The following is a 20,852-nucleotide window of genomic DNA, read 5'->3' on the forward strand; positions in this document are numbered from 1 at the left end:
TCCGTGATTCCATGATTTTCCTTTTGTATTTGCCATCACCTGTCCCTGAGGACTCGAATAAACCCATTCACACAGCCTAAACCCCCTAAAAAGCCTAAACTGCTAAATGTGCTGCAGCCCACATCCCATGGTTTCCCCAAGCATCTTCTCAGTGCTGAGGTTCCTCAAGTCAAATTCACTTTTCATAGAAATGGCCAACAAATGTTCTGAAATGGATGCAATTTCGACCTTTTCCCAACTTATTTCAACATTCTTGGCACAATGAGAATGTAAAAAAATGTGAAAGCTTTTACAACTACATGCATGTTTTCATTTTTTTTAGGTCTCTTGCATTGGGAAGTTGCAGTTGTGTTATGTCATTATAGGTGACCACAGTTTGTGCTCTTCTGTCCAATACTCTGCCACACTTTTAATGGATTTATTATTTTTATCTTTTCTTTGTTGTTGTTATTGTTTTGAAAAACCAATAAAATCGAGAACTTCTTCACAATTATTACTGTGTTTCTTGCACAGTAGATTAAGCGTCTAGCTACAATATTCTAAAGATGATACACAGAAAACGTCAGTGAAACTGATTCTTTATTGAAGTGCCAACTTCTGCGATGCCTGAAAAACCTCCACAAGCAAAAAGAAGTGCTAAACCATGGAGCTGGATTATCTCCTCTGGTGGTAAAATCAACAAAAGGAAATGAATGAGAGGGAATTTTGTTACAGTCAGGGCATGAATACACTTGCTAAGATTAGACACACAGGTCTTGCCCAGGAACCAGGACCTGGAAGCCACAAAACAGCATGGATCAACTTTTTAGACTGGCTTTGATACACAGTTTCTGGTCCTGATTACAGGCAAAGCTACACAGACAAAATTCAACCTCAAGTGTGTAACTTTGCTGCAAAGTGGATGGGGTCAGCTGCAAAGTTACAATTTTTTCCAAATTGTACCACACTGCATGGGCATGTCTGGCCTTTGCAGAACAAGCCACATTTCTATGTTCAAACCTCAGCTGAAGGTTATTTGGTCTAGCCTTTTTCCATTTCCTCAGGAGAACGTCATAAAAGCCCAGGGAAGTTTAATCCCCCTCTTGTACACTCTTTTTGTCTCTCTGAGCTGCTGTCTGTTGCCACAGGACAGTGCTCAACTGTGTGCAGAGGACTCGTGCAGACTAATATGTAAATAAATAAATAAATAAATAAATAAATAAATAAATAAATAAATAAATATGTATATATATAAAAATTTAATTTATTGGCTGTTCTGTGACTGAATATAGGTTGGAGAATCCAGTGCCAGGGTTAGCATTTTGCCAGTTTCGAGTTGTTTTGCTGGGTGGTAGGATATGTCATGTGTAGCACTTGCTCTGACTTCTGGAATCTCTAGCTAGAGATGGGATGGAAGGAAAGGAATTTTGTACAACCTCTGGTAAAGCTAGAAGAGAGCTCTCCAGCTTTGACCAGGAAAATTGTCTCTCCTCCTCAAAGGGAATTCCTGCTACAGAGAATTTTCAAAGTCTGTAGAGCACTGTGTTTTATAGAGAATATAAACATGAAACTGTCTTCTGGTCTGTAAAACTAAACTACTTCTATATTAAGAGACTATTTACAGACAGGTTAGGATTAGATCTGCATTTGAACTGCCAATGAAATTCTTGGTGACACCTTTTTTTTTTGTTTTTGTTCTCCCCAGATGCTATGTGTATTTTTAATAAGCTCTGTAAGCCCCTGTTGAAAATGGCTCACAGTGTGTACCATTCGTTGGTGTGTATGCTTTGCCTTTTCCTTGCCACCTTGTTTCCCCTACAGTTATCTGTAGTCAAACAGATGTTTTAAGAGGCTTGCCAAGATGAGGAATATAAAACAACCCAGTATGCAACCAAAGGACATTTGGTGTTACACTTCAGAAAATTAATGTGATTAATATGCAGTCCTGTATGGAACTGACCTGTGCATTTCCATTGTCTGCTTCCAAAATAGGGTTGACAAATTAGCAGCTCACTTTACAGTAAGTAAGGTTACATGTATAAATGATACCTTGCTTATTAACCTAAATCTCCAAACATTGCTAAAATGTGATTATTATTCATCTTGTGATATTCTTATTCTGTAAATATACGTTTCCCGTTTGAATAGAAAAGAACTTGCAGCTTTCATGTCCATCTAATTTATCAGTTCTCTCACCTGACTTTGCTTTGGTTTTTTCCTTTCTCTTTTATTGTGGTAGACATAATGAACTCTTGGTTGAAATCTCTTTCTGCATCTGGAAGATCTCCTATGTGGTTTTGTTGCTTGATTGGTTGTTCAAAAACCAGCAAGCCCTGTGAGAAATTTCTAAAAGGAAATCAAGAAAAGTTTACCTTCATATGCAACATCTTTTTTGCTTCTGTTACCTGAACTCTTTACCTTCCTGTTGTAATTAGTGACACTCAAGTTACTTAGAACATTTAATAGGATTGATAGGTGACATTCAGTTCAGAATTAGAGTTTACAGTGGGTGGTTATAGAAAGAAATTATGTGACTGGCCTTTACATTTAGCCCATTGATTTCATCTTGAAAATAATAATACATAAAGCTGCTAAAGAAGAAAAAAATCATCATAAACTTGGGGTCTGTTGACTGAAGATTTTATTTATGGAAAATATTATTTGAATACTTCAATTAGGAAATGTTTACTTGCAGCACCAAGGATACCAAATTTGAGTATTTAAGCAATTAGATGATTATTTGCAATGATTTGTTTTCAACCCAAGAATGTTAAAATGCTTTTGAAATATTCATACAATAAAATCTCTCAGCATCCCTGTGAGATTCTGTGCCCTACTTCATAGAAGCATAAAGTAGGAAACCAAAAGTTTAAGCAACTTGGCCAAGCAGATGAGAAATATATCAGTGTAGGAGGAGTAAAATCTTCAGTCCTTAGTGAGCCAGCTGTTCCCAGGTGGCCAGGAAGGCCAGTGGCATCCTGGCTTGGATCAGCAACAGTGTGACCAGCAGAACCAGGACAGGGATCATCCCCCTGTACTCAGTACTGCTGAGGCTGCGCCCCAAATCCTGTGTCCAGTTCTGGATCCCTCACTATAGGAAAGACATTGAGGTGCTTGGAGCGTGTCCAGAGAAGAGAAATGGGAGCTGAGGAAGGGTCTGGAGCACGAGTCCTGTGAGGAGCAGCTGAGGGAGCTGGGGGTGTTTAACCTGGAAAAAAGGAAGCTCAAGGGAAATCTCTCTACTCCCCTAAAAGTGTCAGTCCCTCCTCCCAAGTAACCAGGGATAGGACAACAGGAAAGGGCCTCAAGTGGCACCAGGAAAGGTTTTGATGATGTTAGGAAAAAATTCCTCACTGAAAGGGTGGTCAAGTATTGAAAGAGGCTGCCCAGGGAAATGACAGAATCACCATCCTTGGAGATACTTAAAAGATGTGTAATCTTCATCATTACACTTGGGGACATGGTTTAAAGATGGACTTGGCAGTGCTGGGTTAGCAGTTGGACAGGATGACCCTAAGGGTCATTTCCAAACTAAACAATTCTATGGTTTCATAGTCTCATTATGAAGCTGCTCTTACATTAACAGTTCTTGAATGGGAATGAGAGTCTGAGTGTTGTTGAATACTGAATTGTCTCTGTACAACTTGATGTATCATAGAGAAATGTTTGAGTCCAAGGTCTGTGATAAGGCTGTGTGTGTATTTAGAAGGCCTCAGAATTACTCACCAGTTTTGATAGATCAGATGAAAATGCCATACAGAAGTTCATTAACTTTTAAAATTACTTTTTACACTTCCCAGAGGATACTCTTGTCTTTAAATTTCTCTTTAAGAATATTTCTGAACATCTATTCAAGATTTTTGGAAGCAGTAAAAATCCATATGAATAAAAGCCATATAAAACCGATGTTGAGCCTGAAACCCGAAAATGTAGAGGAGATCCTCACATTATGTTCTATTTCAATTTGCTGTACCAAAGAAGACTCAATTGTATCAAAACCCTTCCCAGCAAGGTCCTGGGAAAGGACCCATAAGGAGTCCATGAAGAAAATGAGGAAATGGTCCATGAGGAAAGAACTCCTCATGGTTGGGATTTCATATCAGCCAGGAGCTGCTCAGATTAGTGTTTTTGGCTTCATATCCAGGATTTTTTTTCTTCTGGATTAGCATCCTTCTGCAGAACATCTCTAGCACTTTGCTAATATTCAACAGAGACATTCTGTCCCATTTTCCTGTCCCTGATGTAGGAATTCATGAGAGGAGTGGGATGCTATCTCCACCCAGAGCATCATGAATGAAGTTGTAAAATGTTCTCAAAATAAGTAAATACATCATGCAAACCTAGTTTTTATGCTGTAGTAAAAATCTTGGAAGAGCTAGGATACCCTCCCAAAAGATTCCTTCTGAGTCCCTTCTGGGATCTCAGTCCTTTTGCACTCCAGTAAAATTCAGCTCCTGGTTATAACTGGTTGTTCAGAGACATGAGGTAATGATCCTCACCCACTCAAGCTGGATCAGAGATGGCCACATTAAATGAATTGAGTATGGTTTTTTTATGATGCAAATAAATGCTAACTCCATGTGCCCACACTGCTGGATTACATAAAGGTCTCCAGGTTCCTTTCCCATTAAATTCTCCAGGTGTGATTCAGCAGTGCTTTGAAGAGGAAAGTTTCCAAATCAAAGCTCAAAGGATACATAGCTGAAAGTCTAAAAAGGAGGAGGCATTAAAACACCTACAAATTGTATGTCTTTGCTAATGAATCTACATTGCAAGACATTTGTGGACTTCGTTTTTTTCCAACAATTCAAGGCTGTCATATTGTCTTGTATGACTCATTTAGGTTTTGCATATGGCAAATATCATCTATCCAGTATGTCTGTAACTGAATAAAAATAGCTTAAACTTGAGATAATTTGAAGAGAAGAAAGGCATGATTTATAGACAAAGAAATATTTTATTCAGCTATTTTTTCTAGCTTATTTAGAAAGAAGTCATTAGGATTTTTAAAACATCTATATTATCTTTTTTGCTACTAACCCCATCATCATTTTTTTATAATCATTAATAATTCTAATCCCATTTGTTGCTGTTTCATTACAAGACATCAAAATTCTATATTTTTAATAGAGATGGCTGTCTGGATAGTTGCTATAACTCTGGTTGAACAATCCACGATCCAGGATTAAATGGATCATTTAATCTGTTTTCTTCTTACTAAAAAGTATGATTATTCATATGGTATTAAAAATAGGAAAAATGTAGGTCTTTGAAAAAACCCTGAAGAATTATGTTATTTCAGATGTTAAATAACTTATAAGGACAAGATTCCAATAAATCTTTCAAAGACCACTGCCAACAGTTACGTGTTATAGTGAATTTTCAATATAATTAAAAATGAAAAATTAATGTGTTTTCTGAGACAGCTACTTCAGCAAACATATCTAAAATAAACTGATGTCCCACACCTGATGGAAATTAGAGATGAAAACAAAGGTGAAGCAGTACCTGTTCTGAAACAAATGAACTGCTAAATGAAATTCTAGAAATATGTAATTTTATAACATAATGGTTACTGAAACAAAACCAAGTATGTAGAATTCTCTCATTTAAACTCCTATTCCTAGATGTTTGTTTCTCATCCACCTGGGGCTGCTGCCCTTATTTGAATCTGATATTTGCAAATTTGAATCTGGGCAATGTTCTTAGTAGAATAATTATCCTCATCTCCCAAAATGTCATGTAGCAGGAAGTTAAGATAGCATATTTAGGTTGTTTTGAGAACAAACCCATTATATAGTGTAGCTATATACCAGCAGCATCAACAGGCAATATAAAAACAACAGAGAAGGAAATGAATAATAATTTTCCCCATTGATTTCTTCTGTGTCACAGTTGACTTCACTGGCTTCAGGGCCCTTTTCATCCAAGGAATGATTTTTTGTAAAACAGGAGGAGAATGTACAAATGGCATCTCTCGATAATATGACCAAGATATGACCAAGGAAAGGTGAGGTACCACGTTTTCATCAGAGCAGTTAGCACAGCTGTCAGCAAAAGGACACATTTTCAAGCCCACAAACCTCTTTCACATCCCAAAAAGCAGCAATATGTTAGCACCATTTAAGAGCAATGTTGCTCTAAGAAAAATTACTTGAGCAATTAATTATGTTAATCGAAGTTAAGATCAGAGAGGCATATTAGCAAGAGGAAAGCAGCAGATTTAGATGCCTTGTGATACAAAGAGTAAAATAGGTGATTGTTGCTTGTGATAACTAGAGGCAGAATCAGCAACTACCTTGAAGAAAATCACTGGGTGTAAAAACTGATTTACATTGGATCTGTGAATTCCAATATCTGGAAAAAATAGGAATTTTATTCCTTAGGTTTACTTTCTGGCTGGATCTTGTAACTCCTTTGATTTTGAAAATCATAATTAAATGAGGTATAGAATGGTGATGCTTTACAGAAATACTTTGAAGATTGGAGAAGTGGAATGACTTCCAGGTGTAAAGCCATATATAAATATACATATATATGTATATAAGGATTAGTTTCTACTCCAGGATGGAGTAGAAACTCACCACTAGGAAACAGAATAAAAGAAAGGAGGGAATGAACTGTTGATCAGAAGTTTGGGCTAAGCTGCAGGAACAGCAAATGCAGTCTTTCATTTTCTTCTTCTTCTGAAGATGTTCAGGTGCAGTATTTAATTAAAAATAGTCCAGGGAGACTTTCAGAATAAGCAATCGTTGAGCGTAACTTATGTTCTTTTAAAGAATAATCAAATTGCATTTATTTAAAAGTAAGCAGGCTATTATTTCTGGTCTGTTGATATGTTTAGGGTGAGCATGGCATTGACTGTGGATGCATATCTTGCTTTCAAAGCCTATGTACGAGCCTTATCCTTGTTGCTGCTTGGCCATGGTGATATTCCCAGTGATAGACTTTATAAAGTGTCAGAGCCTCAACTTGTTTTGTACTGTGTAAGCACAGTGATGGTGATGATCAGGAAGTGTGGCTGAAATTGCTGATGAGAACTTTATAACATTATTTAAAGATCTGTCACCTAGCCAGCAGCTGAGGGAGACTGAGCTGTATTCCCTTACAGTGTTTTCACTCTTTTTGTGCTAATATATGCTCTGCGCACAACACTAGAGACTGATTTCAGCTTAGTGCTCTAGTAACTTGTTTTAGAGAATTCTTGCACCTAAAGAAAGGTGTTGTTCTGCAGGTGAGAGATCAAGCCCGATCCTGGCCTTCCAGAATTGTCTGACTTTTTTTGTACATAATTATGGTGTGAACATTTGCATATGTCTTGTCAGATTTACTGGAGAATGACATGCTGCTGTTTTGTTCCTAATTACCAGTTAGTTTTAGTTAACTGAAAAAAAAAAAATGGCACAGTACCAAATGAAGTTAAGTCAATAAGGTCAGCTCCTGTACAGGAAAGGGAAAGCAGCCACTTGGCTTTCATTTGATGAGAGTATTGCTTTAGCTTTTGAAAAGAAGTCAGATGCAGTGTTGTGAAAACCCTTAATCTTCTCCTGTTCTTTCTCTATCAGTCATACATTAGTTGGCATGTTTTTGCTCTCTTTGTGTCTCTGACAAGAAATCCATACATTTGACTTCTTGCTGCCAGCAAAGCCATTTGCATTAGGAGCAGAATGATGTCTCTCAACCACTACAGCCAGCATGGTCGAAATCATGTGGGAACTTTGCCAGATTGAACTTTTGGCCCTTAATGAAATAATAAAATGCTGCCTTGGGGCTTAATTTTTGGCATTAACATTGTGAATATCATGTTTGTTTTCTCCAAGTGACTTAGATTGAGAATATTGCTGCCTTATGACTTCTTATTTTAATGTTTACTTTTAGACTGCTGATCCTGACAGGTCTGGAAAGAGGAAAAGAATCTGATTTGCCAATAAATAAGGAAACCATGAGAGGTGAGGGGAAGAAATCTGGTGAGCTTCTCAGATCCTGGTACTGTGTATGGGCTTCAAAGTGAACAATTTGCTGCAAAAGCAGTCATGTTTCTTCCAGACGGGGTGGTAGTCTGTGCTGCTTTGTAAAGAGCTGGAAATAATATAGAATTAAAGCATTTGCATAGAGATTGTGCAGCCAACTCTTATTCTAGTGAAGGCAGAACCTTAAGCAAAATAATTTCAAGGTCAGTTGTGACTCAATTAGGAATAATTCTTATTTAGACTTCTAGCTGAGAGGCAGAGGAGATGAGGGGGGCGCAGATGAAGGGGCACAGAAGCTGACTGCTGACAAAGGAACAACCATGGCCACAGGCACAAAGTAACCTTGGGCTCTTCCAGAGTCCTCCATATATTTGCTGAGCCTGAATTTGGAACAAAAGTAGTAATGTTGAAACTTTTTTTCCCTTTGAAAGAAAGTCAGATGCTAGGGTTTAATTGGAAATGAAGCCTTCTCAGAGGACTTAAGGTATTTTCATTTAGTGCTTCCTCAGATCTCAGCGATGGGAGATTTAAAATGCAAAATAAGCCTTTGGTTCTGTGGAAGTAAGGAGAAGCAAACCATTCCCAGAGTACTAAGTTTTAGCTCTTCCTTGCTTCTTTCCATAATGATAGTGGATTAAGTACCACGAGTACACTGAAAGGACTTAGTGCTAAACCCAGAGAGGTTACAGTCCCAAGAATTTGTCTGGAAGGGGTGTGCCTACAAATGGTCATTCATCAGTTGTAAAACCTGGCCCATGTGTTTGCATAAATACTGCCGACAAACACAGGAGTTGCAATAAAGTGTCCTGGGAAGGGGTTTCCTCTTACCATTAAATATTTGAGGCTTTATTTTAATTTTTTTCCCAACATTAGGAAGTCCATTAGCCACTCCTACATTGTTCTCCTGCCATATACAGAAAAAGTCTGAATGACTGAAGTACAGGGAAAACAAAAACCATTCACAGCTACTGAGTTACAAACACAGAGGTGTTCTATGTCTTTTCCCCTCAGTGATGTGAGTCACTAGATCTAGGCTATTGTGTAGGAGCCAGTGGTGAATTCTAATGGTGAGGAAAATCTGTGAAAAAAATCCAGGAACTTCTACTCTTTTCTAGTAGAGGTCTCTTAGGAAATGTGATAGCTCTTACAGGCTAAATAAAAAAAGAAAGTCTTATCTCTATGTATTTTTATATCTACACAGGCACATATAGTGTCAGTGTGTGTTCTACTTTATAGAGCAGCAAGTGTAACACCTGGAAAGGAGTAGTTAGCCAGAGCAGATAACAGGGAATTAGGCTATTAATCTGCTTAACGAGGACATATGCCAAAGTAGTTTAAATTGTGCTAGTTTGCAGTTCTATTCTTATATAAGAGGGATTCAAATTTAGCAAGATGTGCAGGGGTAAAAAAGAGTGTAAGACCATAGTTCATGCAAAGTCCAAATGCAAGCACAGTAAGTGTCTTATTTCAGTGTTTCACCCAGTAATAGACAGGCTTGTGGTCCAATATGAGCTGGGTTTACACCAGCTGGGATGGTATAGACTTGATTGATGTGCAAAGCTACATTTTTCAGCAGATATTCCATCTGTTCTCTTGTCTGATCCTCTACTGGCAAATTAGTCATGAGAGTCTGCTGTTGTCATTCTAAGAAAAAAATTCTAGTTTGATTTTTAAAATTTTAATTCTATTTTAATTGGGCAGTTGTGTGTCCCACTGACACTTTTGTTTTGAATGGGCCAGAAAACCACTTTGCTATGAGCATGGTGGAACTTTTGCCACCCTGCTGCTCATTTATTCTAGGGCAGGTAATTCTCAGACACTTAGTGACCTCTGAAATTGTAGGTCAGTATTCTTGGCCTGGGGACATCTATTACATGGAAATGTTGTGGATTAAGCAAGGAGAATAGAGGGAGGATTAATATTTAGTTTGTGAAATATTCCTTATGTGAAAAACCTTAGCTGATAAAAGATCATAATTTTGTTCTTTTTTTTTGTTTGATATTGCTTTTATTTTATCCTTCCTCCCCTCTGGAAGATCTTAGAGTGTGATGAAGAAAGGTGTCTTTGTAAATGATACATGAATTAAATATTGCCCAGCCAGTTGTTGAATGGCGGTGGTTTTGTCAGGATCTGAACAAAAACCATCTTTTTGTGTTTTTAGAGCTGTGTTTGTAATCAGGGGAAGCCTGGTTGTACCAATATCGAGTTTGATCAGATTATTCTGCCATCTTGTGGGTGATTCGAGGATGTGGAGGATTTTTTCTTATTTATTTTAGAAATACAAGTTTTATATCTCTGTAGGTTAATATTTGCAGGATGAACATTTTGGTATTGTTAGAAGAGACAATTAAAGGTGAAAAGAACACAATTTCTAAATGCATCAGGGTTTTTCTAGCTAATTATGTGTTTGTATCCTATTATGTAGCTTAGTTATTTGTCCCTTTTTCATCTTTTTTCTTAAATGAAGGAATGCATTTGCTACATTTAACAGGAATAAAAAAGGCAAATTTAAATCATATTTTCTGGAGTACAGTTCTTTGTCTATTAGAAAAAACCAACAAATACTCTTCCTAGTAAAACAGAACAAGTAAATAATCTCCCACTTTTGTATTAAGTATTCCTTTCAGGGCAGGTTGCTTGAGTGCTGTGTCTTTGTGTCTCTGCTGCTGGTGAGTACTGTGTGACCCTTTGCTGTCCTGTTCTTCTTCAGTCCTCTGGTGGGTTCAGCTGTTTCAGAGCAAATTATTCAACATTTCTCTACTGAGAGCTAGGAAGGGCTGCAAGGAGAGCTTATGCATAGAATACCATAGCATTTTGTAGCTCACAAATTGGGTCTAGCTAGCCATATCTCAGTCCATGGGCTGTCATGTACTTAAAATAAATAGGTGATTGGTGTGTACATCTCTGATGGTAAAAAAAATAAAGGCATAACACATTAAACTTGATGAATCTGGACCCATCTCTTTGTGGAATTCAGAAAAAATAATATTTGGAAGGCACTGGGTGAATTCTTGTTGCCTTATTGCTATTGCACAAGTGTGCAGGCTCTAGCTGAGAGTAATGGATTGTTAGAAGTGATATCCAAACATATAATATAATAAAAAAAAAAAAAAATCATAGAACAGTTTGTGTTGGAAGAGACCTTTAAAGGTCATCCAGTCACCCAGTCCAAATCCCCCTGCAATGAGCAGGGACATCTTCAACTAGATTAAATGTATGTAAATATATATATGTATATATATATGTGTGTGTGTATATGTATATGTGTGTATATATATATATATATGTTTGTATGTGTGTATATATATATAATATACTGTCCAGTACCCAAAGAGTTTAACTTTAAAGTGGGCCAGAAAGAAGAAGAAAGGACATTTAATCTTCCTTTTTAAACAGGGAATTAGTACCGCAATGTTGTGGTGAGACTGGTGGACCTTGGACTTGTATTTCCTTTTCCCCAGACCCCTTTCATCTTTGCACTTTTTATGTATTGTGAATTATTTACAATGGCAGCTGATCAACAGGAAGATAATACAAGTGAAGGGTAAAAAAGCAGCTTTAAAGTCCAAAGCAAAAAATTCCAAATTTTTCTACCTTTCTCTGAAGCAAAGATGCCGACTCACACTTACAGGCTACTGCTCCTTAGGATGCTTTTTCCCTGATGGAAAACAGGGGGAAAATAAGTATTTAAAAAACAATTCTGCACAAAGGGTGTTCATACTTTCATTTGAATGAGGCCCTAGAGATTGTGACACAAGGTAGCTGCTTCTCCTAAGGAACCAGAGCTGTGTGCTGGGCAAATATCCCTGAGTGCCTCGTTCCTCTTCTCAAAGGAAACAGAGCTTTTGTTTGGTTCTTTATTATTAAAAAGTACAGAGGTTCTGACAGGTTCTGTCAGTTTTACCTCTGCTACTTAAAGCTGACCCTTCCCCAGGTGTAATTGTCTCTGAAAAGCTAATTTTCCTGTCAGCTCTTCAGCTCCCTTTGTTCCCTACCTGAGCTGCTATCTGTGGCATTGTGTTTGCTGGTGAATCAACTACAGCAGACTCTGAACTATGTCACTGCAGTAGTTTTACAGGTTTGCTTTTCTTGATTTTTATGGGGGAAAAGCTTTTTGTAGAAGGGAAGACTGTAAGTGATGGTAACTGTTTAATCAAGTGCACCCAAGTTCAAAGGGTTGTACATGAAAATTTCACAATTATAAGCCGCACCTGGTTATAAGCCGCACGTTCCAATACAGAGTGTGATAAAAGGTATCTATTCTATCACCATCTGTTGAGGGTGGGGGCAGTGATCCTTATCTCCATGGGAGATATTCTGCTAATGGGCCATCCATTGAAACCAGGCAGGGCATTGTTCTTTATCTTTTCACAACCCATCCTTCCTCCAGCCAGTCATTTTCTGCTAATGGCCATTGAGTCCCACTGTGTGACTGATAAAATTACTGCATCCCATTGGAAGTTGCTCCAGCCAGGGGGAAGAGCCCAACATTTCTTACCAAGATAAAAACAGAGGTTTTGGGACACTAAGGGAGCCCCCTTCTCCACTGGACTCCAGAGGAAAACCGGATTTCTCCACATCACCACTGGACCTCCAGAGGGAATCTGCACCTTGTACCGGAGCACTGCTCCAACTGAGCCACATCTGTCACTGCAGGAGGATGCAGCCACCATTTAATGGGACTGCTGCCAACACCCTGCCTGACGGGGTGTCAGGTTGTACTCTGACTTTGTCAGGGTTTGGAGTTTGTTTCTTTGTAGTACTGTATTTCTATTTTAATTTCCCTAGCCAAGAACTGTTATTCCTAATTCCCATATCTTTGCCTGAGTGCCCCTTGATTTCAAAATTATAATAATTTGGAGGGAGGGGGTTTACATTCTCCATTTCAAAGAGAAGCTCCTGCCTTTCTTAGCAGACACCTGTCCTCCAAACTAAAACAGCAACTTTTTGTTCTTTGTCCATATATAAGCCGCACCTGATTATAAGCCACACTTTGGGTTCGGACCAAAATTTTAGTCAAAATGGTGCGGCTTATAATCATGAAATTACTGTAATTTATTTTTAGCTGTAAATGGGGAGACACTTCACAGATCCCAGACTGCTTATTCATCTCATCAAAAGTGAGTGTTTTGGTTTGCTATTGTGGTTAAAAAGTTTGTTGTACTTCTAAGAGAAAACAAAACTGGAAGAAACAAGCATTAGTGAAATAGTTAAAAATAAGCAAAGAAGTAAAAGAGCTAAAGAAATCACCCTCTACTTCTTAGATAGCAGTACTGTAGTTGACTTTGAAAATTTGAAAATTAAAATTTACATTCAATTTTCTAAAAATTTGTTTGGAAGAAAGTTAAAATTGAAATAACTGGAATAACAGTTATTTCTGTTGGAACTGGAAAAACAGGGCAAAGTTTTAAGAATCTCTTACAAACGCTGCAGACAAAGCAGGAACAAGACAAGAATGTTGAAGCTTGAACATGGTCAGCAAAACCCCAGGCATCAGGCAAATCAGAAGATGTGTTGCCCTTGCTAAAAGGCAAATGAGAAATTATGAAAACACAGCTACATCAACAAAAAGCAGAGGACTTGCAACAAAACTGCTCAGAGTAATTGCAAAGAAAAAAAAATCATAATTTTGCAGAGCTGGAGTAAAACCCACTTACTCAGAGTAATGTGATATCACAAAGAATGCTGGTACCAGCCACCTGGTGTACTGTTGTGCAAAATATCAGTTGACTTAAAAGTAACTTTATTTTTTGATTTATACAATGCTTCTGGTCATCAAACAAGATATTAAGCTCTTTTTTCATCTCTTTTGGTTCAGACCCCTACTACAAGGTCATCTGCCTCTTTGCCTTAAAATATATCCATTCTCAGCTGATATTTTCTATGCTCTCAAATTGTTTTCCCAGAGCAGAGAAACCAAACCATTTTGACAGAATGCTGACAGACATGCAAACAAAACTGCAGCACGAGGGAAACGTCACCCTTTCAGTGCTTGTAGAGAAATTTAAAGTTCTTTAATGGAACTGCTATTTTAAAACTAGATTTGTGATCTTTATTGCTGCACATACCTTGTTCTTCACAAATAAGCCACCCTTATTTACATTTGGGTGCTTAATTCTAATTGAGAACAGCTGGGTGTTCTGTGCTGCAGAAAAAGATGATGGGCTATGTGCTAGCGCTTAATTAAAACTTGCAATGATACTCAATTGTCATTCTACAGATACTATGAGGTTTGAATGCCAAGGAGTGGATTTTGCTGTTTAAAACTCTGTGTCCTGCTAGGTGCCTGATTAAGCACAGGCTGTGTGCAAAGCCTACCAATGTGTTGTATCTGGGGTTTGAAGTCTGCATAGTGATTTGTATGGTCAGGCTGCAAAGTTGAAAGGTGCAAAAGAAACAGCAGTCACAGAGATCCCACTAGATTGGAAGAGATGTCTGGAGGTCATTTTGTCCAACCTCCCATTCAAAGCAGGACCAGTTTCAAAGTTAGATCCAACTTTGTCAAGATCATGCAGCAGAGAATTGTACAGACAGAATTAGAGTTCCAACATTTTTTTGATGTAAAGCTGTTAAACAAGCCACCAGAATCTGTTTCACATACTCCATCTGTGAAGCAGAGATAATTCGTGCATAAATACCCCCAAAGTATTTTGGTCTGTCTGGGTAAAACAAGAGCTTGAGATAGGAGCATTTCCCTTCAGTACTAGGGTAAAATTATTTTTTTCTCCTTTTCTTGAAGATGTGGAGGAAGTACAAAAGAAATGTTGCATTTCCTGTCAGTATCAATAAGGATTACAAGTAGTACTAATATCCTTTCCATTGAGTAAATAGGTCAGATTCATATTTTCTTGCGATTTAGGGTTTGAATTGCCCATTTTACTGTTCAGCCACTTAGGGGAGATGCTAGATTTGTGACTGCAGAAGTTCTGAAAGCTTCTATTTTTGTCCAGTTCATGCAGCTATTCACATCAGGGAGGATAGAAATACAGCCCTATAACATTATTTACATGAACTGAAACAGAAAGGTCATATTCTAACTGTGCTGGCTTTAGTCTTCTCCCTGAACACTGATGAATAAATAAGGAGTCTCGAACTGCACATGTTAGTGACAGGCAATGAGCAGGCAGCTAAGTCCAAACAAGAATCCCCATGCTGAAAGCACAGTTGCAGGTAAAAGGACAAAAGGTTACAGTTCTCTGGCTTTCTTACTGGTAGCACTAGGTTTAAGTCTTTTACACAGCAATTAATTCTCAAAACCCTCTCTGAAAGCCTTCTTGTTTTACTGGCCTTCAGTCCTGTTGCAAAGGTGAAGAAATCTGCAGGATGTAATTTGGCTAAGATCATGTCAGTCAGGGACAAGAAGAGGGAATATTGTTATACCATCTGCCTTCAAACTCTCATTTCAGCCTTGCAGTGTAGATTGGCAGGGCAAGGCCAGGGCAGGCAGATCAACTGGCACATGGGGACTAGGTGTGAAATACAGGGATCATGGCACATGGGAGGGATTCTGAATAGCACAGTTAGGGATGACACAAGGATTGATGAAGAAACATCTTTCATATCTGTTACTCACTTCTTTAGTTTTCTTAGCAACACTTTTGCCATGATTTGGTCATGAGAAATTTGAGTTCTGAAAAGTAGTTTAATTTTTCTTTTAGGGTTTTTCAGTTTTTTCTCCTGCCTCTGAGCTCTTTGTCTTCTGCCTTTTTATTTTGTTCTTTCTGGTATTTGCAATATTTCCTAATTTATTTTCTTCTGGCAGTTTTAATTGCTATGCTGTTTTACTTCCCTGCCAAGTCATTAATAGCAAGACATGTAGAATTTATCACATTTGTCAGGAATAAGTCAGGTTTATGCTTCCTATAACTAGGAAAATATGTAAGTGTAGATGTAATGCTTGCATTTACTGATACACCTCCTCACCTCTATAAACATAAGCTTTATAAATATTATTTATTTGTTTCTATTTATTGACTTTTAAAGTGTTTAAGGAAACACCTCCTGCAGAAGAAATAGTTCTGACCATTGTTTGCCCCATAATTGGAGCTGAATTTACTGACAATAATCACAAGAAATGTTGTATTTGTTAAAATGGTGCCAGATTTGCCTTTCTTTTCTCCCATTGCTTCATACCTCTTAAGGCATGCATGTCTTGAAAAAGGAATACCTCTCTCTGAAGTCCAGAAGTTTTTAGGTACATGTGGTCATGTTTAAAAGCCCTCCCTTACCTTCAGTCAGGGCAATGAATTACATACCTTTACCTCTTGATGACTTTCCAGTTCTGTGCTCTACTTGCCTCACAGAAGGCACGTTTTTATACAGCAGTGCAATACCTCAAACATTTGATGTGCCTCATTAATTTCTGCAGCCTCCTCATTTATTAAAAGTCCTTCGTTGTCTCCAGTTTTATTCTTTTCATGATTTGTTATAACCCATCCAATTTTCTCTTAACTGATTTGACTGCTCTAATTCATTCTGCCTTTTGGCTGCCCTTCTCTTTGCTGCAATATCAGTGTATTTGTGTTCAGCATTACCCAATTTTCTTTTAGTCTTAGATTCACTATTAGTCCCTGGTTACTTCTTATTCCTTGCATTCTTTTCCAGATTTTTTTTCTGTACAGCTGATAACATCCCTGTTTCAAAAGGAGTTTTCACAAAAGGTCCCATTTAATTTTTGTTGAACTTGAATGAGACATTATGGAAGTGACAATTTTCACACAGGTAAATGGGAGTCTGAATGTTTAGCAGTCTGAGTACGGGTTACTCTGGTCAGTCTAAAAGAGTTACAACAGACTCTGGTCCGTGCTAACACCCCGATGAAACACAAAGATAGTGGCTGATAGAATTGACTGCCTAGTTGTGATGTTACTGGTCCTTTAGCCATGGCTCTATATTCTTTTTTCCTTGAAATGCTTTCCAATGTATTTGCCATTTCTAATGACAGCTCAATATGTTAAATACCAGGTGTTAAATTAAGTGAGCTGTACAGTACCTGATACTGAGTAGCTTTAATATTTTATGCTGCTGGAATGTGGATGGTGTTACCAGGGCAGATGGACATCTGCTCTCCTGCAAGTGCTCCTCCCAGGTGAAAACAAAGTCAAGAACCTGCTGCAGTCCTTCCAGGTGCTTTGTAACATAGGAGAGCTGTTTAAACTCCACCTGGGTTTAATAGAAGCTCTTCAGACCAAGACCTCCTGCCTATGGGGAGAATTAATTTTCTTTTGGATGAACTGTCAATGCTGTGCTAAGCATTGGAGCTGGGAACAACTTGTCCCTAGCTGATCCTAACAAAATTAGCAGGAGTCGCGGGCTGACTTCTACTGAATTTACAGAGGAGCTGTTTATCATCAGGTGCCCATTGCTCAGCTTCTATCAACAGAAACCTGTTGAATTTGCCTCTGCTGGTTTATAGTAGATTTCATCCACAGTGCTGTGATCAAGGAAGCAGGGATTACATATTTAGTTTTCTGTAGGCAAAGTGTAATGGCTGCTGGAAGAACCTGGTTTGTTTATGCTGTTCAATTTAGTTTTCAAACCAAGCAGATCAGACATCAGCATTGTATCAGCCAGTGCTAAGGTAAGACAAACCAGGACTGGGTGATGATAGGGGAAGTGTGATCAATTCTATATATTAAAATTTTAAATTTTTCATCAGCGCTAGGATTATGTAAAATGTGGGATTGCACTAAATTATGGCAAAACTGCACAGTGAGGGACTATCCCAAGGACATGAACTGACAGCTCAGGCAAGCCTCTCCTAGAAAGCTGTAAGGCTTGGGAGAAGACAGCAGAATGGGCCCCTCTGATGCAGTAGTTTGTGGAAATAGAGAGAACACTGAGATCATTGTGAAGGTCTCCTACACAGCACTGATGTTTGCACTTGGATAGCGTCGTGAGCCATTCCGCAAGATTTGTTTTGACATCTGTCTTCCCTTTTGCTTCCTGAGAAGATTGTGTTCAATGGAAAAGGAAAAAACCTCTTGGATGTAGAGTTTAGGAAACTGGCAACAAATGGCAACTTGAAAGGCGTGATAATTTTTTTTTTCCCCAAGTAATGAATTGCTTGCATGCTTGAGGAAGGGAATAAATTCTATACAAATTAGAAGAAGATTAAAAAAAAGTTTCTCTTTAACTCTATCCAAATAAATATGTTTAAATCCAAGCTTTCTTTTGGTCCATTTCACAAAACTCCCAATTAAATGGGACAGTGTCAGGAACAATTTACTATTTTAAAGGAAGATAGTTTAGCATCTCTACCCTGTGAAAAGTCAGTTTACTTTTTCTTTATTGGGTCTTGAATTTTGAAGGCATGGTTAGTTAGGAAAGTACCTGTCAAATGCTAAGCCCCTAAGTTAGGCAGCAAAGTGTGATTAGTCTGGATTGTGTAGTGCCCTGGGGTGAGTTACCTTCATTATCATCCACAAATCATAAAAAATATTGAATTTTGAATATTTCTGCTATACAAAAAGCCAGTTGATTTGAATCAAGGTGAAAGCAATGCCACGGCACAATTAATTCTCATTCCTGTGCCATTTATAGGAACAGACTTTATGCGGTTGGTAATAACTAAGATATAATTTTCTATAATTCTTTATACAGTTATTCATTAAAATACCTACAGGAAATTCCTTCAAATTATAATATTATATAAATAGACTGGGTTAATACAACTGCTATTTGAATTTCTGTGAACAATGCTGTAATTTAAAATATGTTCATGCAGTTTTTATACTCTCAGTCAAACTAGTCTAATTTAATCCAGTTCCTAACTTATGTATTATGTAAATCAATGTTCTTCCATGGGTATTTTTGCTCTCTGAGTGGAAGACATTACCTTAGATATGTTTCTAAAATTGACTTTAACTGCCCATTTAACCAAAATTTAACCCAATCCAACTAGCTCAATTTCAGTGTGGTCAAGATTACAACGAACATCCAAAAGGTTGATGTTTTGTTCATAATGCACCTGCTGTGTAAAGATAAAAACTTTGTTCTGCTGGCCCTCTTGGTATAGAAGGGCTTCTTCATGTAAGAGTTAAAAGACTGAAACAAACAAAATTAAAATTACCCAATAAGAAATTGTTGCTAATGTAGATTGTAGGCATTCCTTAGGGGATCAAAGCAAAGGTTACTTTGACATTCTGAAAAAGTTGATGTGAAAAGAGTGAAATATGGGTGAGTGAGTTCATGTTTAGGTAGTGCTGAACCACTACTTGTGTGATTTAAACTATCACTGAGGAATTCCTCTGTACCAGCGATAGTGGCAAATGCAGTACCAGTTTTTAGAAGGACTTTGGATGAGATGTGGGAAGTTGCTGTTTCTGATGTCTCTAGAGGGAGAAGGAAGCCAAAGATAAATAAAATGTACTTGGGCTAGTGTAGCTTCTGCAGGAAACAGCCATGCCTCATGATTCTGCTGTAGTTCCCTGAAGGAATCACTGCTGTGTGTTTGACAAAGGTGATCTAATTGAGGTTGACTTTAGAAAATCTTCAAAATCCCTCCAAAATACTTAGAGCAACCAAACTGCCATAGGATAAAAGGAAAGGTCTTCACATATATTATTAACAGTTGAAAAGGCAGGAAGCAGAAGGTAGGAACAAATGTTCAGTTGTCTCAGTGCAGGATTTTCACCTGGCAAATTGCACTGAGATCTGCATGGAGACCCGTGTTATTCAATGTAATCAGTCAAGGAAACAGAGCAGACAGGGACGTGGGAACATTTGCTGATTGCATTAAGTTGTGCAGAGCAGTAAAAGAGAAAACTTTCTTCAATGAAGAAAGGTCTTGCAACGTGGAGTGATAAAATGAGAGATTAAATTCACTGTAAATTCACTGAAGAAAATGATTCTTAGCTTTATGTATGTGGTGAAGAGTTCTGAACTGAATGTTACCAGGCAGGAGAGTGCAGTTATGAGTATTTTAGTGACAGTGTAAATGCAGCGCTCTATGAAGATTACCAAACAAACAAACAAACAAACAAACAAACAAACCCACAAGAAAAAAAAAACCCCAACAAACAAACAAAAAACAAAACAAAACCAACCCCCCCCCCACAAAAACAAAACCCCCAAAGAACCCAACAAACAAATAAAAAACAAAAACCAAAACAAAACAAAACAAAAAAAAACCAAAAAAAACCCCCAAACCAATAAAAAAGCAAAAAGATCAGGTGTTGGGAATGATAAATATGGAGAACAAAACAAGTATCATACTTTTTCTGATCTCAGAAGCTGATAGCAGAAAGAGGAACAAGGAAGATTGAAGTCACCAGATCAGTTCCATATGAGAAGTGACTACAGAGCTAATGATTCTAAAGTCACTGGGATTCTGCTGATGGGGATTGAAATTGGATTTATTAAATGATGAGCACCAGTGAGAGAAGAGATAGGCTCCAAGTGATCATTGTCTTTTCTGGACTGTGGAAGAAAAGCATCAAAAAGGGCTCTCAGGACTTTCAAAACAAAGAAACAGAATCCTGCATGTTGCATAGTGAACTGTACTGCCAAAGGATTTTATATGTGAGAAAAGGTTTGTGCAGGTTCAAAACCATGAAAGATTTCATCTAAGTTTGTTAAACACAATTTTAGACTTCTAGGTGAGGAAGTTATCTCCCCAAGTCACAGGCCACTGAAAGCTGGGTAGGTACTGGGATGCATCGCTGCATGTTTGTTCTGCTCTTGTGCACTCTTCCCTAAACCTCGATTAGGCTACCCTTTCTGCAAAGACCAAATGGACTATTTTTATCTTCTGAGATATTGAAGATGGTAGAGTAATTTTTGTAAGCTGTTAATTTGTGTTTGTGTAGTACTTAACTAGCTAGAACCTAAGCAAGCCCTTCTGTGTAAACTAGCATTTGGTGACATTAAGAGGGAGAAACACACAGATGCTATATTGTGGGA

Source organism: Catharus ustulatus, chromosome 5 (genome assembly GCF_009819885.2).
Source record: "Catharus ustulatus isolate bCatUst1 chromosome 5, bCatUst1.pri.v2, whole genome shotgun sequence".
In the NCBI taxonomy this organism is placed as follows: domain Eukaryota; kingdom Metazoa; phylum Chordata; class Aves; order Passeriformes; family Turdidae; genus Catharus; species Catharus ustulatus.